This window comes from Rhipicephalus microplus, chromosome X (genome assembly GCF_043290135.1).
Source record: "Rhipicephalus microplus isolate Deutch F79 chromosome X, USDA_Rmic, whole genome shotgun sequence".
NCBI classification, from domain to species: domain Eukaryota; kingdom Metazoa; phylum Arthropoda; class Arachnida; order Ixodida; family Ixodidae; genus Rhipicephalus; species Rhipicephalus microplus.
Window position 1 is genome coordinate 379,332,447 of NC_134710.1, and position 19,690 is coordinate 379,352,136.

Sequence of the window (19,690 nt, forward strand, 5' to 3'; positions counted from 1 at the left end):
CCAAAACTTTTTAGGGTTAGTCAGTAAAAACGAAGACAGGTTGGCGGAAAAATATTTCTTTTTCGGTTCGCTAATCGCAAGACAATAAGATTTTAAACAGTTTTTATACATAGACCATAACTTAGAAGATGATAACCTTTTAGCTGAAGCATATAACCTTTTCTTTTTATTTCTGAGCGATCTAAGCGATTTATTAAACCAAGGGTTGGATTTGTCGTTAGAGATTGTTATTAGTGGAACATATTTATCTATGAGGAGCACTATAATGTTTCTAAAGGAATTCCAGTTATCCTGAACAGACCTGTTGGTGAATGAGGGAAGAAATGTATTGTGTAGCAAGACATCAAGTTCAGAGTTCATTAGATCGTAATTTGCCTTGCTATATTCCCCGATTACCTTGCGCTGAACACCCGGAAATTTATTGGAATATTAATTGAAAACTGTAGAAGGTTGTGATCGCTAAAACCCTCTAATTGCACAATTGTACCTATGGTATGTGGCTCTGTTGTCAGAATAAGATCTAAAATATTAGTATCGCGAGTGGGCTCTGAGACAAGCTGGGTGAAATAAAGTCAAGACATAGTTCGATGAATTCACTTGACGTACGGTTCGAAGAAGACGTGCGAGACCAATAATTATCAGGAAAATTAAAATCACCGAATAAGTAAATTTTTCTGGTGGGAAACAGGTCAAGAGCCCTGGAAATACTTCTGTGAAGCTCAGACACGAAAAGGCAGTCAGAGGACGGAGGGCGATAGCATACGCCCATCAATAATTTTCCAGCTAAGGTAGGACAGGCGACATAGACTATATCGAGGGGAGTGTCAGTATCGACAAGGAAGGAAGATATAGTTCGTTTGATGGCTAACAGCACGCCACCACCCCTTTTATGTGCCCGGTCATGGCGATAAATGGAGTACTGATTTGAAAGATGATATAGCTCAGTGTCGCATACGTCAGCGTGAAGCCAAGTCTCGGTTAGCAATAGAATATCTGATTTACTGTCCTCGAGATATGAATCAAGCAAGACACGTTTCGGTAACAAGCTGCGAATATTAGTAAATGATACTGAAAGTGAAGGAGAACATGAAGTAGACGGCTGCTGAACATTAGCACTGCGTACATTGGCAACTAGCTATCTAGCGGTTACTACGGTGTCAGAACAAGTGTCAAAGATATATGTAGTATTATCGATACGAAGTTTCTCGACATTTAGTTTGAAAGGACAATTCCGTTCTCTAGCAAACTGAAGCAGTTTCCTGCGCGCTTGCCATGTTGCTTGCGAAAAATCTTCTCTAATAGAGAAGCCAGTATTTTTCAGCCGATGTGCACCGGCGAGGATTGCTTGTTTGTCCTTAAAAAACGTAAACTTAGCAATTATCGGCCTACATTTGTTTGAAGCAAATTCACCCAGCCGGTGCACACGTTCATATTGAGAACTGGTAGTGGTGATCGCTAACTTATCTGAGCATACGGCGATAATTTTATTTTCAGAAGTTTCCCAGCTTTCTTTGTGCTCATCGGGAATTCCAAAAAACAACAAGTTGCACCGTCGCATTCTATTTTCCACTTCATCACACCTTCATACTACTGCTTGAAGCTGATCAGAAATAGAACCAATAGCACCATCAGCAAAGTTGGATGACGGAGGGGCATTATAAACCAGCTTTGCTTCCAGAGTGACCACTCTCATTGTCAAGCTTTTGATTTCTTTATCAGTAGCATCCTGTTTTTCTTTTAGCACCTTAATTTCACTAATTATTGTATTCTGACCCGCTTCCAGCCTACGCACTGTATCAAGAACAATTGCGAGTGTTTCCTCGACGCCAGGGCCGGGATTAGATTCAATGTCACCTGAAAGCAACAACAACAACGATGCAAACTTCCGGCGCAGACATGAAAGAAAAAGCAATGCTCGGAACATCTTATCACGCAGGTCAGGAGGGCACGACACCACAACAAGGCAGTAATTGCTACTTTTTAAATAGGAAATATCTTTGAAGTAACCAACCTGAAAATACAGCAGCGGTAAACGTCCCATCCCTTCAACGGTGTCGCGCCCAACCGAACTGGAGCATGGCTGGCTTATATATCCTACGTCATGGCTTGCGAGGGCATCTGGGAGTGAACCATGTTGCCAGCTGCCAGTAACCGAGGGAACCAAACGTGGCCATTGTTGCACTTTCGGAAACGGAACTGCCTGATCAAGGCAGCACGGCCAATGTTCGAGAACCCTCGAAGGCAGGTCACCGAGGAACGTAACCGAGGTGTTGTCTGGCAGGCCGCTTTATCCGGAGTCATATTCTGCGATGGCGTTCACGAGAGAACCGTGTCGCGGGCCGCCGATAGCCGAAGGAACCAGCTCTGACCAACCCTGCACGCTTAGAAGCGGGAGTGGAACTTCATGGCCAAGACTGCACGGCCACCGTACGAGAAGCCACGTCGACCAAGCGCTGAGGAACGCAACCTGAAAATACAGCAGCGGTAAACGTCCCATCCCATCAACGGTGTCGTTCCCAACCGAACTGGAGCATGGCTGGCTTATATATTCTACGTCATGGCTTGCGAGGGCATCTGGGAGTGAACCATGTTGCCAGCTGCCAGTAACCGAGGGAACCAAACGTGGCCATCTTTGCACTTTCGGAAACAGACGTCATCCTTCAGATATGACGTCATCCTTCAGATATGGGCGAGTTTCACGTGAGAGGACACCTCACAAGTTTGTGAGCTGTTACGGAAGGTACGGCCTTCCGTAGCCTCCCGGTCAGTGAGGCACTGTCGCTGCGCTCTGTCTACGGCAGTTGATGTGTAATGGGCTTCACATAATTGTTTGCGACGGTCACTCAACTCAAGCCGTGGTATAGCGCGGCAGATACATACATACAAGTGTCTCTCAAGCTGTTTGCGTCATCTTTTCGTAAACTCAAGTGGCCCAGAATTAGATTAGGCAGTATTATATTTGCTGGTGAGCTTTTTTTTGATGGACTTAGATGGACTATGTACATAGAGGGGACGCTTCTAACGCATTCATCATGAATTAACCACAAATATAGGTGATCATAAAACAACACCAAAACTTGTTTATTTCATGTAGGCAAGACGTGCTGAACGTGCTGTGGTGCTTTCATGGCAAGAAGTGCGTCGCGTGGAGCTTCCCGCAGGGTACGTGCTTGTCCGTGGGCCGTCGTGGCGTGTACCGCAGCTGGGAAGAATGCCGCCGGCGCTGCGTGCTCCGCCCAGAGTCGGAGTGCGACGAGACCCCAGCTGCCGAGACGGGCTCACCTCGCCAGCTGAGGCACCCTTATTTCGCCGACATGCAGGCACACGGTGGAGCTCGCTGTCTCAACGTGACCCGGCGCGCATTGAAGTCGCACCGCATTTTGATCGGGTCTAACCAGTTCGATTCGCTGAATGGATGTGGCCGAGCATGTGTCAGGAGTTAGCATTTAACTTCAGGCACAATGCACCCTACTTTTTCGGCCGGTATACATAAATTTTGCGCATTATGATAATTAAATTAGAAGATCATGTCAAATCGTCTCGTCTCTCTTCATTTTATGTATACCAAGAAAGCCAAGCCCACTTGAAGTGGAACCGGGAAAAACAGTCATTTAGTGCTGATAAAATGAATGGGCCTACTACAAAATGTAAAATCTATATTTTGTAGGTGAAATTTATATAGCTCACCATATTTTGATACTCAGTATTCCGATTCGGTTAGTGTGATATTCTGTGTAACATTTATTTTGGACTTGGATTGACCACACGGAATACTTTGCCACAAAATTAACACCATCTTGTGTTTTTCTCGCTGTGCTTTTTGGTTTCGTGGGCGTAGCGGCTTAAACAGTGAGCTGTCCTTGCTGTAAACAAGAATAAACTCCTGCACAGCCGGCAGCTCCTACGTGTTCATGGCATCTCTGGAAAGTCTCCAAAACTGCTTAAGCTCTTCTCCTGAGCCTAAGAGAATATGGTAGGGTAAATGGTATATGTCAGTTTTAGCATAGCATATTGGAAACGGCTGCAAGTATTATCATTATTTTACGTGCTCACAAAATTGCCACTGGGTATCAAGTGACACCCTTCTTATAAGCCTTGGTTGCTTATCCTTCCTATGGCCTACCGCCAAACTTTAAAGGGGGTTCGCTTCTTCATTGTATGCTCATCTACAACTTCGAAAAGTATTGTAACCATATTTCACCGTGTTGTTCTATATCTGAACTAAAAGAACTATTAGTTTCATAAATTTATGTAAGAAAACGAAAATACTGCTTGCACAACACGACAGAAGGTGCTTATTGTTGTAATTGTTTTCAGCTTCACATTATACGAAATTGGCAATTTTTTTGTTAGGACTTTTTACAACTTGTTGTAGTTCACGCATACAAAGTTTTGTGGTAATTAATTCAAAAATTTCTGAGGAAAGGTACATTGGAGTTGAAAAATTTACAGAAATTGCCATTTAGGAAAACCGAGGTTTTTCGTGTGCTTACTGCTTACACCAAAGTGCGGGCAGCGCACTTGAACGCGACATATAAACCACTTGGAAAGGCCGCTCGATGTCGGGCTTCCATAGGTTTGTTCATCAGGGTACAGTATATTTTTCATTGCCAAAAATGCAAATGATATCCTGACGGGTTTACGCTACCATACCTCCTTAACTGTTTTATGTCCTGACATTTAAGATCAGTACTTTTTAAAGTGCTTAATACCTTCATTTTATTTGTCTTTCATTTCGAATCCACGATCTTGGAGCGAATGGGAAGAATGATAATATCTTACTCTCTCTGTTTTAGACCCTTTTGTAAAAAAAAACACAACATAAGCAGATAAAGTATGAGATCTTTCGTTATGTTCTACATTGTACACGTATACGAGATAAATCAGACTGTGGAACAACTAGTTGAATTCGCGATTAACTGTTCCAGTCACGTAACAACAAAAGAAAATGAGTCACTAGAAAGAAGCACTTTACGAGTCTTTTATAGTGTGGGATACTTAAAACACTTTCAATGCTGTTTCATCCCAACGAACGCAGTAGTAAGCTACTGACAATTCAATGGTTCCCTACGATTTTGTTGTCCTGTGCTGCAACTACTCAGACAGATAAAGCAGGAGTTGCTTTGTGGTATTTATTTTTGCTTCCACATGTCGGAAGTTGGAGTATTCCTTTTAAGACTTGGAAGGCTGGAGTGTAGTTCATTTGCTTACACATTATTCGGAAAAGTGGTCGCAAAAAGCACAATAAAAGTGACACAGAACACAAAATGGTCAACACGAACCACTTTTCATAATTTGGATATTTTTCCCTGTGTTTCCTGCGGTCACATTTCGCAATAATAAGCTACTGCAATATTAGAACTTTAGATCCGTCAACTATTTTATGGAGGGATTTTACATGAATTACTATAACGTGAGGAACCTCAGGGGAAAAAAAAGCTTTTGTGCAGATGTAATTCAGTAACATCCAAATTCTTAGTTATTCGTGGCTTTCACTTCTTCTCTCAACAGCTGGCCATTATCGCGGAAGCAATAAGAGCTCGTTTTGTATACAGTTCAGCTTCGGCGTTACTGGTTACGGGCGAAAAACTTGGAAGGATGCTTTGAACTTCCTCTCAAAAGTAGAAAGCGATTGCCTAATTGGGCCTCGTTCTCAGCGCCTTCTCACTTGGCAGTCTCGCTTCACTTCCTGGTGAAAAAATTAAGCACGCTACTAGAAAAGGAACACGTGCGCGTGTAGCATTGACTCTTTTAAAGTTTCATATGATACCAACAGTAAGTAGCACTTCAAGGTGCCCTCTATGTCATATGTCTTCCATTCGCGACTCTCGAGTACCCGTTAGGCGTCTGTAACGCAACACATGAGAGTGTGCAGCAAAGCCTTGAGGTATGTTTTCCAGAGTGGAAACCTTTTGCTTCGCCCGGACACGGGAACAGTCATTGTGCTTTGTTTGAGAGCTGTGCAAGGCAAATAAAGTGTCTGTATTAGATCGGACTCGTCGCACTTTGCAGCGCAGTGCTTGACGCTTTAGATAGCTCAGGACACGCGCAGCGCAGAGCTACACGTGAGCAGGCTATGCGGGACGCGGCCCTGTTGTTTTCTTTATTTATACATGTATCTACAGCGCCCTGTGGGGACATTGTTGTAGAGTGTATACAAATTCATATAGAGGTACATCACGTCAGCGAAAAATTGCACGGCACAAAACGAAATAGGTACAGTGAAGAAAGACAAATCGCAGCATATAATACATGCACGAAACACTGGCTGGACATTTCTGCTTTGTTAAGTGAAAAGAAAATTGCGAACAGTAGAAAGAAAAAAAAGTGACAATATGTGACAACATACTTACTTAGAAGTGAACGAATCGCTGTGTAAGCTGCATTCACAATACTATCGTGCCCGGGGCGATCAAAAGACCATCGTGAGGAAGAACATGTCCTCTCCTCATGAAATGAAGTGCTACGACATTTTAGTTAGGGTTGTGTCACGAACTAGCTCCGCAAAATTATTTGTTGTACATACAATCTAACCGCTGTGTCTTCTTCTTATCGTACTCATCCTGGTTGTGGCACTGTGCTTCACCACGCACCCCCAAATCATCTAAATTTTTATGTTACCGAGTCGTAATTCAAGTCAACTGGTATGCCCATAATTGAGAACATACTTATCAGCACAGACACATCTTATGCACGCTGAAAATGGGTAAAAAAAAGAAACGTTGTTCCTTCGTTACTTTTGATAATCGTTTATTGTGATAGGCATTCGATGACCTAAGGCTCTTGTCGTCGTTGCTAAAACAGAAAAAAAAGATGCGTTTTACAAAAGCTTGTGTTTTGATAATAAATCGTTCCCAGTGATCTCTCCGAAACCAGAGATTATCAACTTGCAGCTTTAATGAAATAGAAAGACGCGTATACTTAATGCTACAAGATTTAGTAGCCCCAGAAATCGCCAACCTAATATATGCAATATTCAAATGAGTTATCAACTGATGCTTTGGCAAAATAAATAACAAAAATTTTCAATGCCCTATCATGTTACTATGCGAGGTGTTTCCCTAAGTGCAACCTGTTCGTCGAGGTAGTGCTGCGGTTAAGGTACTCGGCTGCTGACCCAAGACGATGGAGGCGAAATGGCAGAGGCCTGTGTTCTTCTCGGTTCCAGCGGCCGCGAACAACGCGAGTGGTAATGCTTCAGGAGCCCTGTAGTGCGGCGTGCCTCACATTCATACTATGGTTTTGGTGCGTAAAACTACGGATACTAATCATTATTATGAAACACTTGCGAAAACTTCAACGTAAAGGTAATTGAATTCTTGCTCGTTACTTTCACAATTACTTGAAGTATTTGTACAGCAAACGCTCCTAAGAGATCACGACTCGGGTCTCGCGCCGCGCCGTAGTGTTCCGCCACCGCCATTGCAGGTCTTCGTACCCACATCGCGCGAAATTAGCAAGAAAATCTAATACCAATGACACAGTGGGGCTCGAACGTGGGTCCGCTGGATGCCAGTCCAGTATTCTACTACTGAGCTACGCCGGTGCTTGGGACTTGTTGGCAAACTTGCCCTAAGCAGGTTTGATGTCAGCAAAGAAATCACAGTATTATGAGTAGTAAAGTATTTTATAACAACAACGAAAAAACTAGGCGTCACAAAATGCGAAAATAGCAAACAGTGGGTCGTCTAAAGCTCCAACCCATTACAAAAGCTTGTTCTTTATTATGTATTAAATGTGGCGCATACCAACTTCAGGTTTAATTCCCCATTGTGTTCAGCTGCTGCATGAACAACTGACACAAAAATCCTCGGAATCGTTTAGCGAATACGACGCTTCCCAAAAGAATGTCAAAGAATAGCACAGGAAACGCCCGCCTACTACTCTACATGTTTAATTAATAATGCCGTAGTGGTCACAGAGCAAGTGGGCTTGCAGGAGTTACCCAATGAGTGTATAGAAAAGAGCTCTGAAAGGCCGCTCTTCTAGCTTTCGCTGTGGCTGTGATGCGCCTTTCGCGCAGGTCTGGCGTTTTTTTTTTAGTAGAGATTAGTAGAGACTTCGATATCCAGTACAGAGATTAGTAGAGACCTCAAGATTAGTAGAGACCTTAAGACAGAGATTAGTAGAGACCTCAAGATGAGTAGAGACCTCAATATCGCAGTACAGAAATAAATCAAATTTATGAACGATGAAAAAATTAGAGATGGTTCGTCGGGCTAAATGAGAGAACTGGAGCCTTTCCTGCAAAGATGTTGTATCCGGTGGAAGATTCCGAAAAAGCAGTTGCTGGTATTAGCCGAACAATGAAAGCGAAACCAAAAACCCCGAACAGTGCAACTGCCGAATTCTACCGAGACTTCCAGAATGAGTGAGCATCGTTATATCAACCATCGGTCGACTTCGATTTATGTGTATGAGATAAAGGCACTTCGGATAATAGCACGCAAAGTGCACGTGCGGTAATCATCAGAAAGTAACACAAATTTAATCATTGTTATGAACACTCATGATATTCTAGTCATCTGCTAAAGTGGCCTGAGAGACTGCGACAGACGTATTCCGCCACCCCTACGTCGGAAAATCCAGTGGCCAATGTCGTCGGGCGTTTCGTTTCGCACTGTTGGAGTGTACTTGAATATGGGAGGGCCCAGCACGAACTTAAACTGCGAAGCCCAAGGGAGCCAATGCGCTTGAGGTGCGGTGGTCGGTAGTCTGCAATGTGTCGTCAATTAAGGAGTTGCGCCTGGCCCTCCAAATTGGTGCAGGGGTAAAATGCCATTTCTTTCTTGAAAGGCCCGATTTGTATCATAGTTGTAGATGGTGCATTTTATATCTTAGTGTCATTCCTATAACTAGAGCTGACAATGTTCTATTCTTGGTGTCACTTTATAAAAATAGGTTCTCATTATTCAGGTTGCGCCTTTTATATATTAAACGTTTTGTCTTATTTCGCTAATTTAATGTTTACTGCTGGTGTGTTTTTATGATGTAAAAATTACCACGTTATGTCCATTATGCAAATTTGGTAATGTGATGAAATTTCATATCTTCTTTGTGTGTTGCGAGTATTTTAAAGTTTATTTGAAGGAGTCATCAATCGCAGGTCTGATTGTTTTTCGAACTTAACACAACCTGATATTTTTTGCCAGAATGGTTTTCTGAAGGAAAAACTCTCAAAGCAGGTGCTACTTCTTAATAAAAAATACTTGAAAGCATAGAATTAACACCGCGCTCTTTGTCTCTTTTGTGGGTGTAACATGGTAGCAGTAGGCACATGACCGAGTTGACTGGCGGAACATGGAAGAGGCCTTTGTCCTGCAGTGAACGTAATCAGGCTGATGATGATGGTGTTGTTGTTGATGATGATGATGCTGGTGATACAAAGAGACGTGATACGTGGCTTTAAATTACAAGAAGTAGAGGTGCGTTTTCTGACCTACACCGATGATTTTCCCACATTCTGTACTGACAAAGAGAGTATACTGCATGTTGTTAAAAGAGAGTTAACGAATATAGGCATATATCGTTATGTAACGTTGACTACAAAATATTTTCTAAATTTTTGACAAATCGCCTGCATACAGTGATTACAAAATGTGTATATGACTACCAAACATTTGGAATTCGCTGTCGTTCTATACAGACAAACATTAGTATTGCACGTTCCGTTCTTGAGTGTATTGATGGTAGCAAGGACCAAGTAGCCCTCCTTCAGATAGACCTTGCAAAAGCATTCGATATGGTACAGCATGCTTTTTTGTTCCGGCTCCTCAGGCACCTGCAGTTGGGTGATGTACTGTACAATGGTATTTCACTCTGTTATAAGAAGTGCACAACTAGGCTAATTGTAAATCGCACACTTTCTAATATGATAGAGTTAAATTCATCTTTACGTCAGGGATGTCTGCTCTCGCCTTTGCTTTTTGCAATTTATCTGGAACCATTATGTTTAAGTGTGTTCTAAAGTCTAGCATAAGAGGCTACCGATATGATGCTGAGGAAGTTAAAGTTCTAGGTTATGCAGATGACATTGCCTTCTTTTTTCGCTGATAAACCCAGCGATCAAGAAGCAGTAAACACTACTTTACGTTTCTGTGAAGTCGCTGGCGCCAGCATAAATTTCTATAAAAGTAATGCATTCTGGCTAGGCATTTGGGCCCAAACTCTTTCGGTCTTCGGAAATATTCATTGGAATGCGACTCCTATGAAATACCTTGATGTGCCTCTCGATAACTATCGTAACAGCAGCACACACTGGACCGCTGCGATAACTACGATCCACCGAAAGGTGGCAACATGGCACGAACGGGAGCTTTCTATTTTTGCCAGAGCGAAAGCGTGCAATATATTTCTTGCATCAAAGCTTATTTATATTCTGCAGGTGTTTCACTGCTCTCGTCTACACATTCAAGCCTTCCATAGGATATTTGCCTGCTTTAGTTGGAGCTCTTCCTGGGAACTCATGAGAAGAGACAATCTTTTTCTTCCGCTTGAAAAGGGTGGCATCGGCCTTCTGCATTTGTTTGTGCGCCAGTTAGTGTTGCGATTTTTTTACCTCAAGGATGTGTGCCACCCCTTTCTTTTAGCGGTTCTTCGTAACCGTCTATGCTGCTACGTTCCTTTTATTCATGTCACAACAAGCGTTGCAAAAGAATCGCCGTTGCGGGGATTCCTAAAAGAAATTGTTGATACTGTGAACTTTTTGAAAGCCAGGTTTAGCTTAGTGTATTTGTATACTATCAACCGAACAGATTTAACCGCTGCACTTGTGAATAACCTTTTCCCCGGACCTGTTTATCGGAAGCCATATTCGCTTTTGCCTTGTCACGATGCATTATTTCGTGTACGTAGAATGTTGATATCCCCTTGAGCGAAAACATTTTTCTTTAAACTGCACACTTCCACGCTACTAGTGAAAACGTGGCTGAATGAAAAATCAATATACGTACCCTGGACACCGAATTGTAGACTCTGAAACCGATCTGAGACTATAGGGCATTGTTTTATTCATTGTCGTGATGCTTTTTATTTTTGGGAGATTCTAAAAACATTAAGAAAAGAACTTCCAATCACAGCTCATGGTATTAGGTTTCTCCCATTCAAAAAGAGTCCGACTGATAATACTCCTTATGACCTGTTTATGTTGTTGGCACTTTATTCACTATGGAAAAGTCGCATGATTGATAAACACGCCGAGCAACCACGGTCAACGAGATCTGTCTTCCGAGAAGCAGCTGCTCAAGTGCGCAGTGTTGTTGAGACTTTTGACCCCGTTCCGGAGTGTGGCTTCCCGTTCTTGACGCTTGTGTGTGTTTGCCTGACTTCTGATGAAGTACGTTGGGTGTACTTCACTGGTGATAATTTCATTCATAAAGAAAAAAAGTCAGAATGACCGAGCGGTCTAAGGCGCCCGATTTAAACTTTGTTCCTCAAAAGAGGACGTTCGTTCAAACCCCACTTCTGACATTCGTGTTTTTTTCCTTAAATTTTTTTACAGTGTGTATGCGATAGCGTCTATTCCTTCGATTAGGTCGTAGATTGCAATATCCGTCATTTAGTGAAATTTTGGACATTCCAAAACATTTATGCGCAATTTATGGAAATTACGGCTATTCTCATTAACATTATTGATATTTGCTGAGTTCCTTTCCGATTTGACATTGCAATTTAAATCCTGGTTAGTAAATTGAACAATTACTAGTCTGGAGGGTTTACAATGCCCGAATTTCATCACATCATGGGAAGCTAATGTTCGAGTTTATTGGCCAAGTTCAGAATTTTTTCTAGCTCTGCTCATCCACGAACATTACATTTTAATAATCAGAGCTACGTATTTTATTTTGTCAACTGTGTGTACTCTCTTACACTCAGGTACTTTTTTGCTATAAAGCAATTCAACTCAGTAGTAGAGATACCAGTAGTGTCTTCTACTAAAATAAAAGTTATCTCCTGTAACTGAAAGCCACAGTTCCAAGTGCCGCTAGCAAGGCAGTTATAGTAGTGAAATATTTTGTGGCTTCTTGTGGTCGTGTATTGGTGCCTTTCTGTTGTATGTTTTTCAAGAAGCAACTTGGTGCACTCGTGGTGAAAATTTACGCGATACTGTTACGGCTGCGAGTCCACACCGATCGTCAATGCCTGTGCAATGCAATCTGTGTCAAGGCCAGCAATCGAGTCTGCCTGGCGCGATCAACTCAACGACGTCATCAAGCGGCGGCGCCGGTTTGTCACGCAATGCACAGCGAGCTCCCTCAGCCCATGAGCTCGTTTAAGCAATCGGCGCCTTCCAGTCTGGCGATTTATGCAATGCGTGGCACGTCACTCGTCCTTTGGTGCAACCACGTGCAGCGGCTCCGGATTTGATGAGCATGACGCGGCCCAGCAGCGAGTGCCATGAGGATTCTGACATCATGGCCAGGGGCGCTTCTTGTTGGACGTTGGTGACTCAAAGGATCCACCCGGTGCCTATAAAAAAGAGCTGCGGCGCGTCGCCAGCAGCAGACCTATGCGTCAGTGAAGCCTCTCGATGCTTAGAGCCTTTTCGCTGTCGGCGCGGCCAGTTGCCTTGGCAGTGGCGAGTTTCGTGGCGCCCATCGTAACCTTCTCTGCGGTGCGTTTTGTAACAGCGTGCGAGAGAATGCATCTAGTCTCTAGTTTCTAAACTGTCGGCCCCAGTGCAGAATTTTTAACGCCTCTATTTCTATGCTGTACATAAGCCTTGCCTTAACTCACCGTAATTTTGCCCGCTCGTCTATCAGCTCTGCGCAGAAGATGTCATGAGCTTAGTAACACATGCTACCAAACGGCTGGTGACCGTGTCGGCGGAGTTCGGAGCAGTGGCAACTTCGGGACTGTGTTGGCGTCTCGCCCTCGTAACAGTGGTTGGCAGCTGCGGGATCGGCCGGCGTCAGTGACATCGATGCGGTGATTGCCTGGTGTTTTCCCTCCAGTTCACCAGACTACTCTAGCACAGGGTATAATTGTTTAGAGGAGGGCTGTGTGAAGCGTTAGAGTGAGCTTTGATCGTTTCAAGCAAGGTCAAAGCGCTTTGAAACCAAAGTTAATGCGGAGGGTGTAAACACGGCAGTGTTAAAAATTGCTTGCGCGTCTTGATGATGATGTTTGATGTTTTGTGGCGGCAGTGCCATTTCACGGCCAAAAAGCGCCAGTTCATCTTACTAAAAGTATAGACAATGATTGTGATAAGTGGCTGTATAAGGGCCATAAAATTCCTCGCGGTAAGGCGGGTAAAAACATACAAGTAATAAAATCATGACCATGCCGTGAAAGGTGTTTGTGGCACGAATAGATGACAAACGTTGGTGATAATAAAACGATGGTGGACATGTATGGCATTAGCACAAGTGCCTCACACGTTCATACCTTCGCGTCCAAGGGCCGTGAGGCAAGTGCTTTGTTCGTAGCCATCGCAGCAAAAACCACTCTGGAGAGGTCGTGCTACGGAATACCCGGTTATATGATATGAAAACTATGAATTTCTTTTAAAAACACTAACAATGATTTATGACTAAAAAGCGGTTCCCTACCGACGAACATTACAGGGTGTAAAGGTATATGTTGTCGGTAGGGTAATGGAAAGTGTTGTTTTCTTAGAGTTTCTAACCGTTTGCACTGGATTAACATGTGAAGAACTGTACCACATCTGTCACACAATGGTGGATCGCCACCGGACAAAAGATGAATGTGTGTCGTGTATGTTTGTCCTATACTGAGCCTCGTTAGTATTACCTCTGTATGACGCGATTTTAATACTGCCAGCCAATGGCCAAGGTGTGGCTTAATAATGTGTAGTTTGTTTTGTGTGTGTCTATCCCACTTGCTCTGCCAGTAGTTCCTGAGGTTTCATTTGAGATACGGCTTAAGATCAAGGGCCGGGATGGATATGGGTGTAGTGGCAGCGCTTTCGTGTACGGATGCAGCAAGCTGATCCGCCCTCACGTTGCCTTGGATCTCACGGTGCCCTGGCACCCAGCAGACTACAACATGTTATTTGAGTGTGTAGAGTGTACATAAAATGGAGTAAAGTGAAACGAGGACAGGGTTTTTTTTAAGAGTATGCAGAGCCTTTACCACACTGAGGGAGTCTGTATAAATTACTGCTTTTTGTGTTTGTAAGTGCTTGAAGTGTTTGGTCGCCACAAGTATCGCATAAGCTTCCGCTGTGAAGATACTTGTGCCTGGATGCAGAGGGCCAGCATCCGAAAAGGTTGGGCCGATAGCAGCGTAGGACACAGAGGAGTTAGACTTGGAGGCATCTGTAAAGAACTCAGGACGTGTGTACTTGTGTTGAAGTTCCAGGAAGTTTGTTCGGATATGGGCAATAGGCGCATGTTTCGTAACTTCTAGAAAACACACATCGCAGTCTATAGTCTGCCACTGCCACGGTGGCGGGTATGCTACAGGAGCCATTAAACTGTGTTCAAGTGACACTCCAGTTTCCTCAGCTAGACCCTTCAGACGTACTGAGGAGGGCTGCCTCATCGAAGGCCTGTTTTGAAACAATGGAGCTGGACCAATCATTAATAGTAGAGTATGAGGGGTGCTTCTTGTCTGCTTTGACCTTAAGGAAATATACAAAGGACATGTAAGTTCTCTGCAGATGAAGCGACCACTCATTTGACTCAACATAAAGGTTTCCTACGGGGCTGGTGCGAAAAGCATTCGTAAAGTGTGGATGCCCAAAGTGGTGCATAGGGTGCAGCATCTTCAAAGCACTTTGAGTCGCAGACTGATAAACAACGGCCCGTAATCTAAGCGGGTGCGAATGAGGCTTCTATACAGATTCATGAGGCATTGCCTGTCACTACCCTACGTAGTACGGGACAACACTTTTAAAACATTTATGGCTTTTAAACATTTAATTTTTAAATACTTGATGTGCGGTACGAAGGTCAACTTGTTGTCCAAGATTAAGCTTAAGAATTTATGTTCCGCATTAACAGACAGACGGTGACCGTTCAGTTCAATGTTGGGTTCTGAGTGCATGCCTCTCTTTCGGGAAAACAAGACACACGTGCTTTTTTGTGGGTTAAGTCGAAATCCGTTTTCCTCTGCCCATTTGGAGGCCTTGTTTAAACCTAACTGAACCTGCCGCTCACACATTGCCAGATTGCAAGATCTGAAGCAAAGCTGGACGTCATCTACATATGTACAATAAAACATACTGCGAGGGATGGACAAGCACAAGGAATTCATTTTGATGAGAAAAAGTGTGCAGCTAAGTACACCACCTTTCGGCACGCCTGTTTTCTGGACAAATGTGTGGGAAAGAACGCTGCCCACTCGGACACGGAATGTCCGGTTGGACAGGTAACTTTCAATTATGTGAAACATTCTTCCGCGCACGCCAATGTGGGCAGGTCTTTTAGAATTCCAAAGCGCCATGTTGTATCATAAGCCTTTTCGATATCGAGGAACACAGAGAGAAAATATTGTTTATGGACGAAAGCGTCTCTGATCTGTGCCTCAATACGAACAAGGTGGTCTGTGGTAAATCTACTCTCTCGAAACCCGCACTGAAATGGGTCGAGCAAATTGTTTGTTTCAAGGAAATGTACAAGTCGGCAGTTTATCATTTTTTCGAAGACTTTACACAAGCAGCTTGTAAGTGCAATAGGCCTATAACTCGAAGCTAAAGAAGGGTCCTTGCCCTCTTTCAAAATGGGAATAATAATAGCCTCTTTCCAGGAGGTAGGGATAGTGCCAAAAAACCAGATAGCATTTTACAAACAAAGTAAGGTTTTTCGAGTTTCGATTGGTAGGTTTTTTAACATTTCATACGCCAGACGGTCAGAACCTGGGGCAGAAGTACTGCAGAAGTTTAGAAATGTTTGGAGCTCAGCTAGACTGAAAGCTTGGTTATAAGCCTCGTATCTTGTGCATTTGTGTTCGAGTTTCTGCTTTTCTATTCTTGTTCTGTATTTTTGGAAAGGGTGAATATAGTGGGACGAGCTGGACACCCGTTCGAAGTGTGCACCGAGGAAGTTTGCCTGATCTTCCAAGGTATCACCCTGAGTGTTTACGAGTGGAAGTGTGTTTACTTGTTTTCCTGCTATCCTACCGACCATGTTCCAGACTTTAGCCTCCTGTGTTTATGAATTGATCCCTGACAAAAAGTTCTGCCAGCTTTCTCTTCTGGCCTGCTGACGCGTTCTCCTGCCTTGAAACTTTATTTTCTTGAAGGTGTCAAGGTTTTCGGCTATCGGTGAGTTTTGAAGCAACCTCCATGCTCTGTTTCGCTGTTTGCGTGCGTTTAGGCACTCAGAGGTCCACCATGGCACACGCCGTTTTCCAGGGTGTCCGTTTGTTTGTGGGATGCATTTTGTTGCAGCATCAATCAAAAACGCTGTGAAGTAGTGGACAGCAACATTTATGTCCAAAGCACATATGTCACTCCAACCTAGACGAGCGATGGTCTAAAACTGTTCCCAGTCGGCTTTGTTTATCAGCCATTTGGGAACACGTGCTGGACACTCAGTTGCTGTAGTTGTGCTCAAAACTACGGGGAAGTGGTCACTTCCATACAGATTACTGACGACTTTCCACTGGAGTAGAGGCACAAGAGATGGAGATACTATGCTTAGGTCTATGGAGGAGTAGGTGTTAATAGCGAGATTATAATAGGTTGGTTCTATTCAATTTAGGAGACACGCGCTCGACGAGAAAAGGAACTGTTCAATCAGTCGACCTCGCGCGTCGCACCGAGAATCACCCCGTAGCCTGCTATGCGACTTAAAGTCTCCTAGGAGAACATAAGGCGCCGGAAGTTCATCAATTAATGAGTATAAATCACGTTTTTGCAGCCGATAGCTAGCAGGAATGTAAATAGTGCAAATTGTGATCAGTTTATAAAAAAGAACAGCTCGAACAGCCTCTGCCTCAAGGGATGTTTGGAGTTGTAAGTGTGTGCATGCAATTCCTTGATTCGTTATGATGGCAACACCTCCGGATGATGTCATGGCATCATCACGGTCCTTTCGGAAAATAAGGTATTTACGAAGAAAATTTGTGTGTTTTCAATTCAGATGTGTTTCTTGTACACACAGCACTTTTGGTGAGTGTTCGTGTAAAAGTTCTTGGATGTCGTCAAGGTTTCTGAGGAGGCCCTTGACGTTCCATTGTATAATTTTAGTGTTCATGGTGAATGTAAAGTAGTGCTGTGTGTACAAAAAGCGAGTGGCTGTTTAGACAAGGAGTTTGAGGTCACGTAACAGGGTCGTCAACAGGCCTTCTTATCTGCTTTTTTGTTTTCTTGGCGCACTCCAAGGAACCACGCTGCTCTTTCGGCACCAAGGGTACCGACGTATCCATTGCCTCCTCGGAGTCACTGGATGCCCGCACGTGCGGGCTGTTAGTTCGAATTTTGGGCCTTACCTGGTGAGATGAGGCCTTGAGACCGTAGGACTCTGGAGTCTCCGGTCTCTGTTTGGGAGTAGGCGGTGTAGCCTGGACTACAGCCGCCTTGGGGGCAGGTGCCACAGCCGCCAGCTTGGTATGCGCGGGCTGAAGGAGTGGCGAGGGCTGGTGCGACGCTGCGCCCCGACGCGCCGCATCAGCATAAGATGTGTTGTAGAAAGAAGAGACCCTCTTCTGGGCTTCCTTGAATGATATATTTTCCTTGACTTTAAGAGTGAATATTTCTTTTTCTTTCTTCCAGTTAGGACACGGACGTGAATACGCGGCGTGTTCCCCGTCACAATTCACGCAGTGAGGCGTAGTAACACAGTTATCAGATGGGTGGCCGTGGCTACCACATCTCGCACAAGTTTCCTGACCCCGGCAGTTCTGTGAGCCATGACGAAATCGTTGACATATATAACACCGTCTTGGATTGGGAATATAGGGACGGACAGAGAGTTTGATGTAGCCTGCGTCTATAGATGAAGGCAATGTGCTAGATGTGAAAGCGAGTGTTAAATTTTTGGTAGGTATTTTTTTGTTGTTGCGTCTGATGAAGATTCGTTTCCCATCCGTGACATTTTGCTCTTTGCACCCTTCAAGCAGTTCCTGTTCAGACATTTCAAGAAGGTCTGCTTCTGAAACAACTCCGCGTGAGGTGTTCATTGATCTATGAGGTGAAACAAATACTGGGATATTACCAAATGCTACGAGACTGCCAAGTTTTTCATAGTGATAATTTTCAGGCAGCTTAAGGAGAAGGTCTCCTCTAGCCATCTTTGTAACCTTGTATCCTTGGCCAAAGACCTCAGTCAGAGATTCGACAACAAGAAATGGAGATATGGCTCTGGCTTGTTTTTTTTATTTTTGCTGTACACAACATGGAATTTTAGAAAGAATTGTCTGGGTTGGCTGAAAACTGATATTTCATCGGTGCGTCCCCTCTTAAGCGGAAGACGATCTAGGAGACGGGGAAATGCAGGTGTTCCCATAGTAGTGTATTTTTTTCGGCAGCAATGGCGACCGCCCACCATAGAATCCAACAAGGGGACGCTGAAGCACCTAATAGCATAAGGCTGCAGACGCCAGCCGTACATTGCCACTATAACCTAATATAACTACTCAAGGTTGAGTAACTACACAAGGTTAACCCTTGCCACCTGGAAAATTGGAAGTAAACAGAAGAGAGAAGTAGACAGGACAGACCAAAAGAGAAATAACGATGAAGTTGTAAGGGAGAGAGATAGGAAAAGGTGAATGCCAATTTCCCCTGGGTGGGTAACCCTGGGGTGCCGTCTACGTGGAGCCGGGGCCAAAGGGGTGTGTTGCCTTTGCCGGGGGGCATTAAAGGTCCATTCACCCAGAGTCAGCTCAACCCCCAGGATCCCCTTCTCCCCGGACACGGCTCAGCCACGCACGACTAGGCGTGGGAGAGAGCCAAAACTCCCCCATTAGCTCGGGTCCTGCTTGTGCGTCTTGCTAGTAGACTTATAGTGGGCAAGAGGCTAGTGTGAACGATGGAGAACCTTAAAGTGAAGGAACTCATCGAAATTTGTGAGGAACATGGCCTTATTTGGGGCCGTGCAAAACGAAAGCAAGCGATACTTGAGATCATGAGGGATGCAGGAGTGACGACTGAGGAAGTCGGTGAGGCCTGGGCGGATATCAAAGCACGCCGCAAGGAGGGTGAAAGGCGCGAAGTTCATGAACGCGAAGAAGCTGAAAAGCAAGAACGCCGAGAGGAGCCCGAGAGACAGGAGTGCCTCGAGTTGAAACGAATAGAATTGGCAATCCTACAGTGTTCGCTGGCACCTAGCATAACTTCTGTGAGAGTTCAGGCCAGCGGTCAGAGAATTCGCGACCAACTGCCACCGTTCGTAGTAGGCGAGGACATGGTGAAGTATCTCGTCAAGTTTGAACACGTCTGTGAGCGAAATGCTTTGGAGCGGTCTCCTTGGGCGCAGAACCTGCTAGCTATTCTTCCCGGAGAAGTGTACTAGGCAGTCGACTGAGACAAATCGATTTGCCGGATTATTTAGAAGCGTGGATAACGGAACTTTCAGGAAATGGAACATGTTACTGTTCGCAAGATGGTGTTTTGTCAAGTACTTTTAAAAAGGAAAAAGGAGTACCGCAGGGCGCTGTTCTGTCTCCGGTACTATGCTATATTGCAATACTCTCGATACCATGCAATGAAAATGTTTAGACGTATGCATATGCTGATGATTCGCTACCTAAATATGTAGCGAATAACGTTTTATATATAGAA